Here is an 11,523-nt window from a genome sequence, read left to right on the forward strand (position 1 = left end):
CAACTTTTGAAAGAAATCACGGCATTAATGAAATTGGTCCCGTGATAATAAAAGTGGTCAATTCAGAGAGACTAAGATGATGAGTGTGTGTGTGACAAGAGTTTCACGACATCCTGTTCAAAGGCCCTTCAGATACCCTTCTAAGAAAGACAAACGCTGCTCCAACTAGGTTAGAAACACACAGTCCCCTCTCAGACACGTGGGTGGAGTAAATCACCATCAAAGACTCATTAAAATCGGATTCTTCTGATCTACGCTCAAGAAACATAATTAACCTGAACGTCGGACCAACTGCAAAGAGAATTGATAACAAGAGCACCTCACATCTGACTTCCACGTCACGAGGAAGGGGAGGTCATTATCTATTAATGAGATTATCCTGTTGTTCGAAAATATGTCCCGAATATGAATTACGTTCGTTCGGGAGATAATCAGCAATATCAAGGGTAACAGAACGCGTAATATTGTAGCTGGTGTTATTAGCATCCTTCTCACCATAATTATCACTATTTCTGTCCTCATTATGTTTACTAACCTTTGTTGAAAACAATGTGCGATGGAGGATAGAACTTTGTGGCAAAACAATATATGAAATTTATCTTATAGTTGAAATACAAGATAGTTTACATCAACATCAAAAAAATAATTTAATATTCATCATCAGATTAAGATCCATTAGTATGCCAGACAACGGGGTATTTTCTTATTCATAGAAGCCACAGAGAAGTTTCTCTCTCTCTCTCTCTCTCTCTCTCTCTCTCTCTCTCTCTCTCTCTCTCTCTCAATAGAAATAACAACAGCGTTGAAATATAGTGACATTCTGCGGCAGAAAATACAAACAGACTATAATAAATTCATGAACAACCAATTTGTAGATGATATAAACGTTCCAACGTCTTTAACCCTTAAATTTTCATAAAAATCTTATAATATCTTTACATGGTTGAAATTGCTGCCATCTTTATGAAAATATAAAATTTCTTATAAATTCAATGAACATAAACATACCCAGCATTCTTCAAACTTTAAATTCATGAAATCCCTCCTACTGGTGCCAGATTTAGTTCCATTAACGCGTAAGTTGTCTGAAAGCGAATATTTGTTTTTCAGAAATGAATTTCGTCCTCGCCTAATCATGTCACCGTCCAGCATTGTCACAGAGATCACTAACGAACATCATCAAAAAAGTGACGAAAATATTTCCTCTTTCTTTTTTCGTGAAAGGAGGTGCTAAATTGCTGCAGGTGACCACAGGACGAAGAAATAAGAGATCACGATATAATAACGTCAATTGGATAATTACCTCCTGAAGACGACTTTTAGCTGACACATGATTTTCGTTGGAAGAAGCGATGCTTTTCTTTCGTTTTGTCGTATTTTCTGTATTCTTCTCGTTTTTTGGCTTTCAAAAGCTATTGACAATAATGATGACTCTTCTACTTATGACTTCTATGTATAGAAGTTAATGGAACTCTGGAAATACTGCGCAATTTGAAGATATTTCGAAATAACTGCTGCTTTCATCGTTATTCTGCTGTATTTTCGTTGAATTTATTATTCTGGTAATTATCCAAGATAAATAGTTATACTAAAAATTAAGGCTACAATATCACTGATACTTTTCCACTTCCATTTCACGATTTCCCTCTTTGGATGCTCAAGAGCTAATCTCAACTACTAAAAAATGTTTTGGAATGACAGTCGATGCACATCTTGGGTATCAGCCATCACAATGTTTTAGCAGGAAAGAAGACACTAATTTCATCTCATTCAGGTTGTTTGGTAGTGACGACGATTCTTTTCATTTTTCATTTTACCAAACCGGTTTCAAAAAAGTAATGGAAGATATTGTTCAGTTTCATAATACTTTCCGAAAAGTAAGATTTATTGCGGTGAGCTTTATTATTCTTTTCGGTAAATTGCGCCCAGATATACCGCATGATATTAATGGGCACTTGACGGGTATTACACGAAAAGTGCCACATCGTAACGACCCTTTTTATTGTACGCTTCAAGACAGTCTTTGTTCTTGGTATTTTTTTGTTTTTGTTTTGTTCTGTTTCAAAACACACTGATAGTACGGCTGATTCTTTTAGATATTCTTTATGCTGAACCCGTTTCACTATATACCAGTTTTCAAAATATTCGAGAGACTTTTATCTGACAGACTGATTTATCAATGTCTGTAATTTAACTATTATTTTGGTAATTATCAAACCATAAGAAGAAGTTTGCATTGACTGCGTTTTTCTGCAAATCATAGACAAATAAAAATATCAAGAGTCCCCTTGCTCTGCTAAAGAAGTTACTCATTTTTACAAATCCTTACATAAAATTTAATATGCCAAATAATATATGCTATGGGGAGGAACATATTTTTCTTGAAATCGCAAGAGCCGAACGCAGGTCAAAGCAAAAGTAAAAAACGGCCAATATTAGCTTTGCATTCAACACATCCCAGTTTCAGCGCTTCTGAGATGAAAGTACAAGTTTTCCTTTCTTTTCTAATTGTAAGTCTTTTATGCTTTTTCATCATTTGATAATACCCTTCCGATAAGTTTACAATAACACTCTCTTGAAACGAATTTCTATAATATAGTTTAGGCTCTGTATTTGTAATCGTTCCAGTGATCACTTGTTAAGCAACAGCCAAAGTTATGAAATCGCAATAAATATCCTCATACTCTGTTTATTCACGAAATTTCTATTGAAACAAACTTATGGAAGATGGAATCTTGCATCAGTAGCATCAAGCCTTGTTTTTGTTGCTAAGAAAACTGGAATTTTTACTTCAGGCAGTTTTGTCCGGCTAATAGTAAATGTCGGAATACTGCGCGCTACATCAGCGCAGAATAGTCGGATAGGTGTTCTGAATTAGGTAATTTTAGTAAATGCTCTGTCAATAAAAACAAGTTTAAATAAATAGCTAGTTTTTTAGCAGCACTAGATGTGGTATTTCCAAGACCCGTGATAAGGTGAGCTTTGTCAAAGTTTCTCATGTTCAGTTCTCAGATATGGCCTTATTAGTGTACAGTTAAAGTTCAGTTTGATAATCGGCGTGAGATGTATATGTAGATGAAATCTCAGATTTAGTAGAGCATCATATCACAATAGCCACACGGTTTCTTTATTCATTGTTAAAAGCTGGAAGTGGTGAGGAGTGTCAAACAGTCCAGTCGTTATATAACACTAATGAGAATAAAAAAAAAATAGCTTTCCATTTTCACAGGAGAATTATCAAAAGGAAACGAGAATTTGATTGGTACGCAGAAAACATACTTTCCCACTTAAAATATGTCTACAATTCCAGTTTACTAAAGGGTTAAGAACGACAGCAACAGGATACCCTTAATATTTTAAAAAATCTATTTTTTTTATCTATTTTGACCATTGTATTCGTGAACTATATTCCCATGAAAAGGAGGACGATCAGACGAAGCACTGTACGATAAATAAGTCATAGTTTTATTCAGTACTTCAAGCACTGGAATTAAACATCCATCTGACACCTGATCCCTGGAATAAGTCAACCGTCTATATTTTTAGGACACTCCTCTCCATTCGTCACCGGGTGACATAAGAATGCATTATAATTGGGTCACTATTAGTTGCAAATACAATGCTATTACTAAATATATTTCCCTGGAATAAAACACCTGAATCACGCTTATTGTTACGTGTCACAGAGCAGTTAATTCCGCAGGTAGGAGGATCAAATTTACTATGCTTGTTTTGTGGGTTGCTTGTCTCGTGAGTTGCATGGCTGATGACAGTTGGATTTAATCTACTTGAAGCTTCTCTCATCAGTGTTTCTAGGTTGTTTTAGTATGTAAGCAGGAGGAGATTTAGATGATTTCACCAGAATAAATAATTAATGTCCTGAGGATTAAAAATTTGTACGATTGACATGCGTTTTCAAGGTTAGAATGTAAGATAAAAGATTTAGATACTTTTACCAGAATAAATAATTAATGTTCTGGAGGATTAAAATTTTTAATCTGATTGACAAGCGTCAATCATGTCACTTTCTGTACGAAACACGAGGATGGTATTTTCTCTTTCGACATTCGATTAAGTGAATTATAGATTCTAGTTTAAAAAGTCTAACTTGAATTCAGAACGTGGAAGGCCAACTTTTTCATGGATACTTTAGACAAGACATTCAACTGAATGCAGGTTAATTACATGGAATTGTTCTTGAAAATTGCCCAATATCTGATTTTTCGGTTCTGTTATTCTTTGCAAAGACTCAATCGATGAATTATATATATATATAGTATATATATATATATATATATATATATATATATAGTAGTATATATATATATATATATATATGTACAGCAGTATATATATATATATATATATATATATATATATATATATATATACATACATACATATATACATATATATATATATAAGAATGAAGACATGAGCAGACACTCAAACAACAGACAAATTGGAGCAACAGAAAGGCGTTCTTTCTTCTTATCCCCATTGATTTACACTGACGTTTCGTATCTCTGGATACATCTTCTAGGCTGAAAAGCGATGAACTTAACAGTACTGCGTGTATTAACACTAAAAGGTATACATTATATACCAACAATTCATATTAAATGACAATTTAAAAGAAAAAGGACAACCTTAAAAACACTCACAAGATATTTTAAAAATATTTAAAAATATTTTAAAAATGAAAAGAACAGCAGAAGAAGGCCGGGGCCAATACGAAAAAAAAAAATAAATAAAATAAAAAAATTAAAACCGACACCTACCCACACCGGTAGTAAAGCAAACTGACACAGACAAGCAAATGCAAGGAGGGAGAGAAGGGTGGGGCGGGGAGAGAAACAAAAGAAGTTACAGGGTAGTTAAGTTGATGAAACAGCTGTGGAAGCTGATTGTGATTACAGGACAGTTAATTTAATCATAATGATTCAAGTGTGGTTAACCTTCCATGTATCGGGCCCTCCCCAATACGAAAAACCTAGCATCTACATGTGTCTTACAAATTTTGCTGTGATTCCTCATATTGGACTGCTCGGGATTGACAATCGACAGCCTGTTCTAAAGAACTCCCTGATGAGAGGAGATCGGACTTTAGCAGCCTCCTCTGGTACAACTGATGGGTGCCGAGATCACATCTAGGACACCATATTTATAAATCACACCAAGTAAAACAAGGGTAATCTTGTCCCTTGACATGGAAAAGAGATGGTCTCCTGAACTGTTCTTTTCTACCACTGGGTTTCTTGAGGATTTAGACTTTTTCTGTAAATAATGAGAATTTGAGTAACTTTTTCAGTCCGTTGAATAGCCTGATGGGCATTTTTTACCAAAAAGAATTGTATTGTCATGACCCAGCAAAAGACGAAAATATAATCATTCCAGACAAGGGCAAAACACAAATTTAGTAGCTACATACAGAAATGAACGACATTTCGGCGTGTGACACGTCGAAATTTACTAAAGTTGGCGAACCTGACCTTTACAACATTACCAAGAAGACAAATTAATAGATTCAGTCCAAATAAAACATAACTGACCTTGGTAACTGATCATACGGAGTTATGTATGACTGCCTAAAATACACAAGGACGGAATTCCTTTAGACCCATTCTTTCCTCCATTACTTCCAGCTATAAAATAGCCACCTTGTCCCATTGCTTCAGCCCTTACCAATAATAAGTACACTTGACTAATCTGACCACCTTCAAAGACGAAGTCATTAGGCAAGACCTGATTTGTTCATGGTTGTTTTGACGTAGAATCGCTGTCTTTCACAAATGTTCCTGTAGCTGAGACTATCGACATACTTAAAAGTTATTTCCAACTGATAATCTTTGCCTTAATCAATTACTGAAAACTCAGTTTAAATCACTTTAGAATTGGTTGCATGGACACAGCCTTCATTTTTAATGGTACTGTTTTTAAACAAATAGAGGGGATGGCAATGGGCAGTCCTTTGGGACCAACCTTTGCCAACATCTTTATGAACTCCCTGGAGGAGCTAGCTATCGATGAATGTCCTGATTTCCGTCCACTCTTTTATAAACGTTACGTTGATGATACATTTGCCCTTTTTAGATTTGACTACCATGCTGACGCATTTTTGGAACATTTAAATGCGCAGCACCAGAACATTAAATTTACCATTGAGATTGAAACCGATAATTCTCTCCCCTTCCTGGACGTAAAGGTAACTAAGGATGAAACTGGCTTCCATACTGGTATTTATAGGAAGAACACTTTTACTGGCCTTGGAACAAATTTTTATAGCTCGTGTTTTACAATTTTAAAATGAATTCCTTGACCACTCTCCTTCATAGAGCCATTAACCTGACCTCAAGTTGGTCCGCATTTCATGCTGAGGTGATTATCCTCAATGATTATTTTAAGAGTAATTACTACCCATCAGTGATTTTCCATAGAGCTCTCAACAGATTGCTTAATTTGAAACTTAACCCCCACCTTTAGTCCATAGTGCCCCCCAAATTATGTTTGTATGCAAGATTCCCTTTTTACATGACAATAGATTTCGGAAAAAATGCATCAGGCTATTCAACGGACAGTTACCCGCTCTCAATCTCAAGTTAATCCCAATAAACCCACGAACCATTGCATCTCTTTTCCATGTCAAGGACAAGATTAGCCCCTTGTTTACTTCCGGTGTGATTTATAAATATAATTGTCCTAGATGTGATCTCGGCACTTACATCGGTTGTACCAGGAGGCTGCTAAAAGTCCGAATCTCCTCTCATCAGGAGTTAGTTTTAGAACAGGCTGTCGATTATCCAATCCCGAGCAGTCCAATGTAAGGAACCACAGCAAAATTTGTAAGACGCATGTAGATGCTAAGGATTTTAGTATTGTGGGGAGAACCCGATACGTGGAAGAGTTAACCACACTTGAATCCATTATGATTAAATTAACTGTCCCTGCCCTTAATCACCAATCAACTTCCACCCAGCTGTTCATCGCTTAACTACCTGCTGTAACTTCTTTGTTTATACTCCCGCCCCCACCCCCTCTCTCTCCCTCCTTGCATTGCTTGTCTGTGTCAGTTTGCTTTACACTACCGGTGTGGGTAGGTGTCTTTTTTATTTATTTATTTAATTTTTAATTTTTTTTTATTTTATTTATTTTTTTTTTCGTATTGGCCCCGGCCTTCTTCTGCTGTTCTTTTTCTTTTTAAAATATTTTTTAAAATATTTTTTAAATATCTTGTGAGTGTTTTTAAGGTTGTCCTTTTTTTTTCCTTTTAATTGTCATTTAATATGGTGTTAGTATATAATGTGTATACCTTTTAGTGTTAATACACAGTACTGTTTAAGTTCATCGCTTTTTCAGCCTAGAAGATGTATCAAGAGATACGAAACGTCGGCGTAAAAATAAATGGATAAGAAGAAAGACCGCCTTTCTGTTGCTCCAATTTGTCTATATATATATATATATATATATATATATATATATATATATATATATATATATATATATATATATAGGATTTTCTGTTTCATACACCGTGACATTCTTATATTCACAAATACTAAGACATAAATATCGTTTAACATCCAAGTCGCTCTACCTCGGGAATAACTTTCAAGGGGAATCATAACTAATAAATGCTTCGTCACCGGTAACATTCGAAGCACTGCCCGGTTTAGGAACGACGATGTGCAGTGACTTTGACCACTGAGCCATCATATATATACACTATGTTCTAAGTTCCCCTAACACCAGGCTCCCCGGGCGTTGGCCAAGATCTTACAAATCAGCTCCCGACCTTGGGAGTTTTAAAGTACAGACTTACCACGGCAGCCCCAGCCTTCGTTTCCGATGTTATTGTATTGCCTGAGCCTTACGTTTATACAAGACTGTTTTCCATTACTGTAAGCCTTACTTAACAATGTACGCATTTATAACTTCGTTATCTCCATCATAATCTCATCAGGTCTTGAATGTTAGACATAATGAATATTTTCTCTTCACTCAAACTTCTCTTTGCACAGCTCTAGAGCAAATATTTAATCGACATGATACTCCAAAATTTATAAAATCACACACATCAATTTATCAGTCTCCCGTGTTTGTACAAATGTTCTGCCCCGAAAGGTTGCACACGTTAATCTGTAACGTTCTAATATTAATTTTTTCCTTCTGGAATACTTCCCTCGTGTAAATATACCTTGCACTTGTTAGCCAGACTCGGAAATTGACTTCTAAACATTACAGCTCATTCCTTAATTTAAAGTCCTGTCTTGTCCTGCAACTTTCCAAAATTAATCATTTTAACGAAATTTTATTTCTGACAGTCTTTCCCAGTCAATATGAAATTGACATCAGTTCTTACTTCTCCTTGGAATATTAACTTTCCCAGTCTCTTCTGTAGGAAATTCAACGACTATCTCACATGTTCTGCACCTAAAGTAGCTAACATTAGCTTAACTTTTATTTATGCCTTGGATTATATTTTGTAACTCATTAGCCAGTGAGTATTTCTGCCATAATTTTATTTCACGCATAACATATTTTCATAGTCTGGGCATCATTCCCCCTCATCCGTTTTGCATGCAGTTATTTATTGCCCTTTCACATCCTCTTCCATCCTCTGTCCTTTCCCTTGTGTGTGCCTCTACGTGACTTCCCCTTCAGCCTTGTAAAAGCACTTCACACTCTCTCTCTTTTCCCCTTCAATGAACTACTATTTTTATTTCCACTCTTATGGTCTCAAACGCGTCCCACGTCTCCCTCCCCCCCGTCCACCATCCCGCTCTCCCCGTTCCAAACAAACTCTCCATCCAGGCTGGAGGGCCGAATCCTTAAACCTTTCAAACGACCTATCAACCTTGACCGCTTTTGTAGCTTCGTTCATTGCTCATTCTCCAGTCTAGCCTCTTCTTACGTGCTGCTCTCCATTCACAACTAAAATTAGCTTTCGCTCTGACGAACGCTCATTCATACACGTATATATATATATATATATATATATATATATATATATATATATATATATATATATATATATATATATATATATATATATATATATATATATGTATATATATATATATATATATATATATATATATATATATATATATATATATATATATATATATATATATATATATATATATATATATATATATATATATATATATATATATATATATATATATGACTATTTATCACATCACCGTGATTCATATACAATCAGAAAGCTACAAACGTCCTTTAATATCAATTCACTCTACCTCGGAAATAATATATTTTCATATATGTTACCGAAGGGGAATTTTTTAGTTGATAATAAGTCCAGGACTTATTATCAACTAAAAAATTCCCCTTCGGTAACGTATATGAAAATATATTATTTCCGAGGTAGAGTGAATTGCATATTAAAGGACGTTTGTAGCTTTCTGATATATATATATATATATATATATATATATATATATATATATATATATATATATACACACACACACACACACACACACACACACACACACACACATATATATATATATATATATATATATATATATATATATATATATATATATATATATATATATATATATATATATATATATAAATTTCTGACTCACATCAGGATCAACAGTCCTCTCAAATGAATGGCAAGGGCGCTACCAGCTGACCCTTGCCTTTCATTTGAGAGACCTGGGTTGATCCCAATGAATGTGTGTTGAAATTGATTTCTGTGAAACATTTCACATTATACATTTACATATATATATATATATATATATATATATATATATATATATATATATATATATATATATATATATATATATATATAAACTGCCTTTGGGATTACAATGAGCGTAACCTCCCCCAGGCATGATAATTAAAAGTTGATTTTTAAACGCAGGGCCAAAAGCGAATTGGGGCCAAAAGAGGCAACGGGAACGGATCACAGGGCAATGCTAATGAGCAATTAACTTAAAACGGGAATGCACAAGAGTTCGGTCACGCTCCGTTCCATTCAAATAATATTTGCGTAAGAGTCTTTGAAATCAGTTTAGCTCAATGGAAAATCGGGTTAATTGCCTCGTTAGCCAACAGTGCCTAGGGCGGTTCGGATCACCCAATTTTCGGTCCCAATATATTCCATGTTCGGACCGATATATTTTTTTACCATTATTAAATATGATTAGGTCACTTTTTAATGAACATGTATATATATATATATATATATATATATATATATATATATATATATATATATATATATATATATATATATATATATATATATGTGTGTGTGTGTGTGTGTGTGTGTGTGTGTGTGTATGTTTGTATACGAGAGACTCTTGGTTTCTCAACAAGTCTCTTGAGATGTGAGTTTAAGCAACACTTCTTTTTCTTGAGCCAAAGCAACAATAGTATCTCTTTGGTAGTAAGCCTAAGCATTCCATGGACCTGAAATCATAAACCAAAAACCACACTACTCACTGAAGGCTTATTTGTAAATATCTGTGCAGCTTCTCCTCCTAAATTTCTAAACCTAGCCGTGCTAGTTGGAACTTTTCACTGTGAAGCTGCGACAGTGCATTTTGTTTGCAAGGTCGTTTTGTAGTGGGCCAAAATTTTAATCTAATAATTTGCTAGTTGTTACACTTTCCGTGACTTTGCGATATCCGTAGAACTGTCATAACTTAACTATGAAAGTATTTGTCGTGCAGGAAGATGAACCCTTCAAAAAAATTAGATGCGCCCAGTATTTTCCTTCAGGTTTTATGTACATATCTCCTGTATATTCAGGATCGATTCTCTCTTTTAAAAATGACTGAGACTGATATTAAACCAAGAAAAGGCAGTTATTAGGAAAATAGAGAAAGCTCTATATAAACTGAATGTAGCTGACGCACCAATCACTTTCAATAAAACCTATTATTATTATTATTATTATTATTATTATTATTATTATTATTATTATTATTATTATTATTATTATTATTATTATTATTATTATTATTATTATTTACAGTTAAGATGCAGGGAATGAAGCCCAGTTCAGAGAAAAAAATTGACCGGAAAATAAAATGAAATGTGGATCGTAAAGAACACCAAATAAGACGAATTACGTCTAATAAAGCGAATAAGCAAGTAAAATCAACAAGGCAAATAACAAATAGACCGTGAAGAAGGCTTATGCCAGCCTGCTCAACAAAAAAAGTTATTTAAGCTAAATTAGAACGTTAGTAGTTCCAACACTGCAGCAACAGGGTTAAGAAGTCCATTCCGCAATCTAGTCACCTCAGAAATAAAACTTCTAGAATCCAAACCTGTGTGGTATAGTCTAGGATGATCTGAAAGCGAAGGATGATCGAAACTTTGAGCCGTTAACCCATCAGGAGAGTTGGATAAGTCGTTGTTATTCCTGTATATAAAACGTAAAAGGATGAGTTCCGATATGAAATATATAAAATTCCGTTTAGATGTAAGTTATTCCGATTTGAATTGGATTCGATAGTAAGGGTTAGT

The sequence above is a fragment of the Macrobrachium rosenbergii genome, chromosome 3, assembly GCF_040412425.1.
Source record: "Macrobrachium rosenbergii isolate ZJJX-2024 chromosome 3, ASM4041242v1, whole genome shotgun sequence".
Taxonomy (NCBI): domain Eukaryota; kingdom Metazoa; phylum Arthropoda; class Malacostraca; order Decapoda; family Palaemonidae; genus Macrobrachium; species Macrobrachium rosenbergii.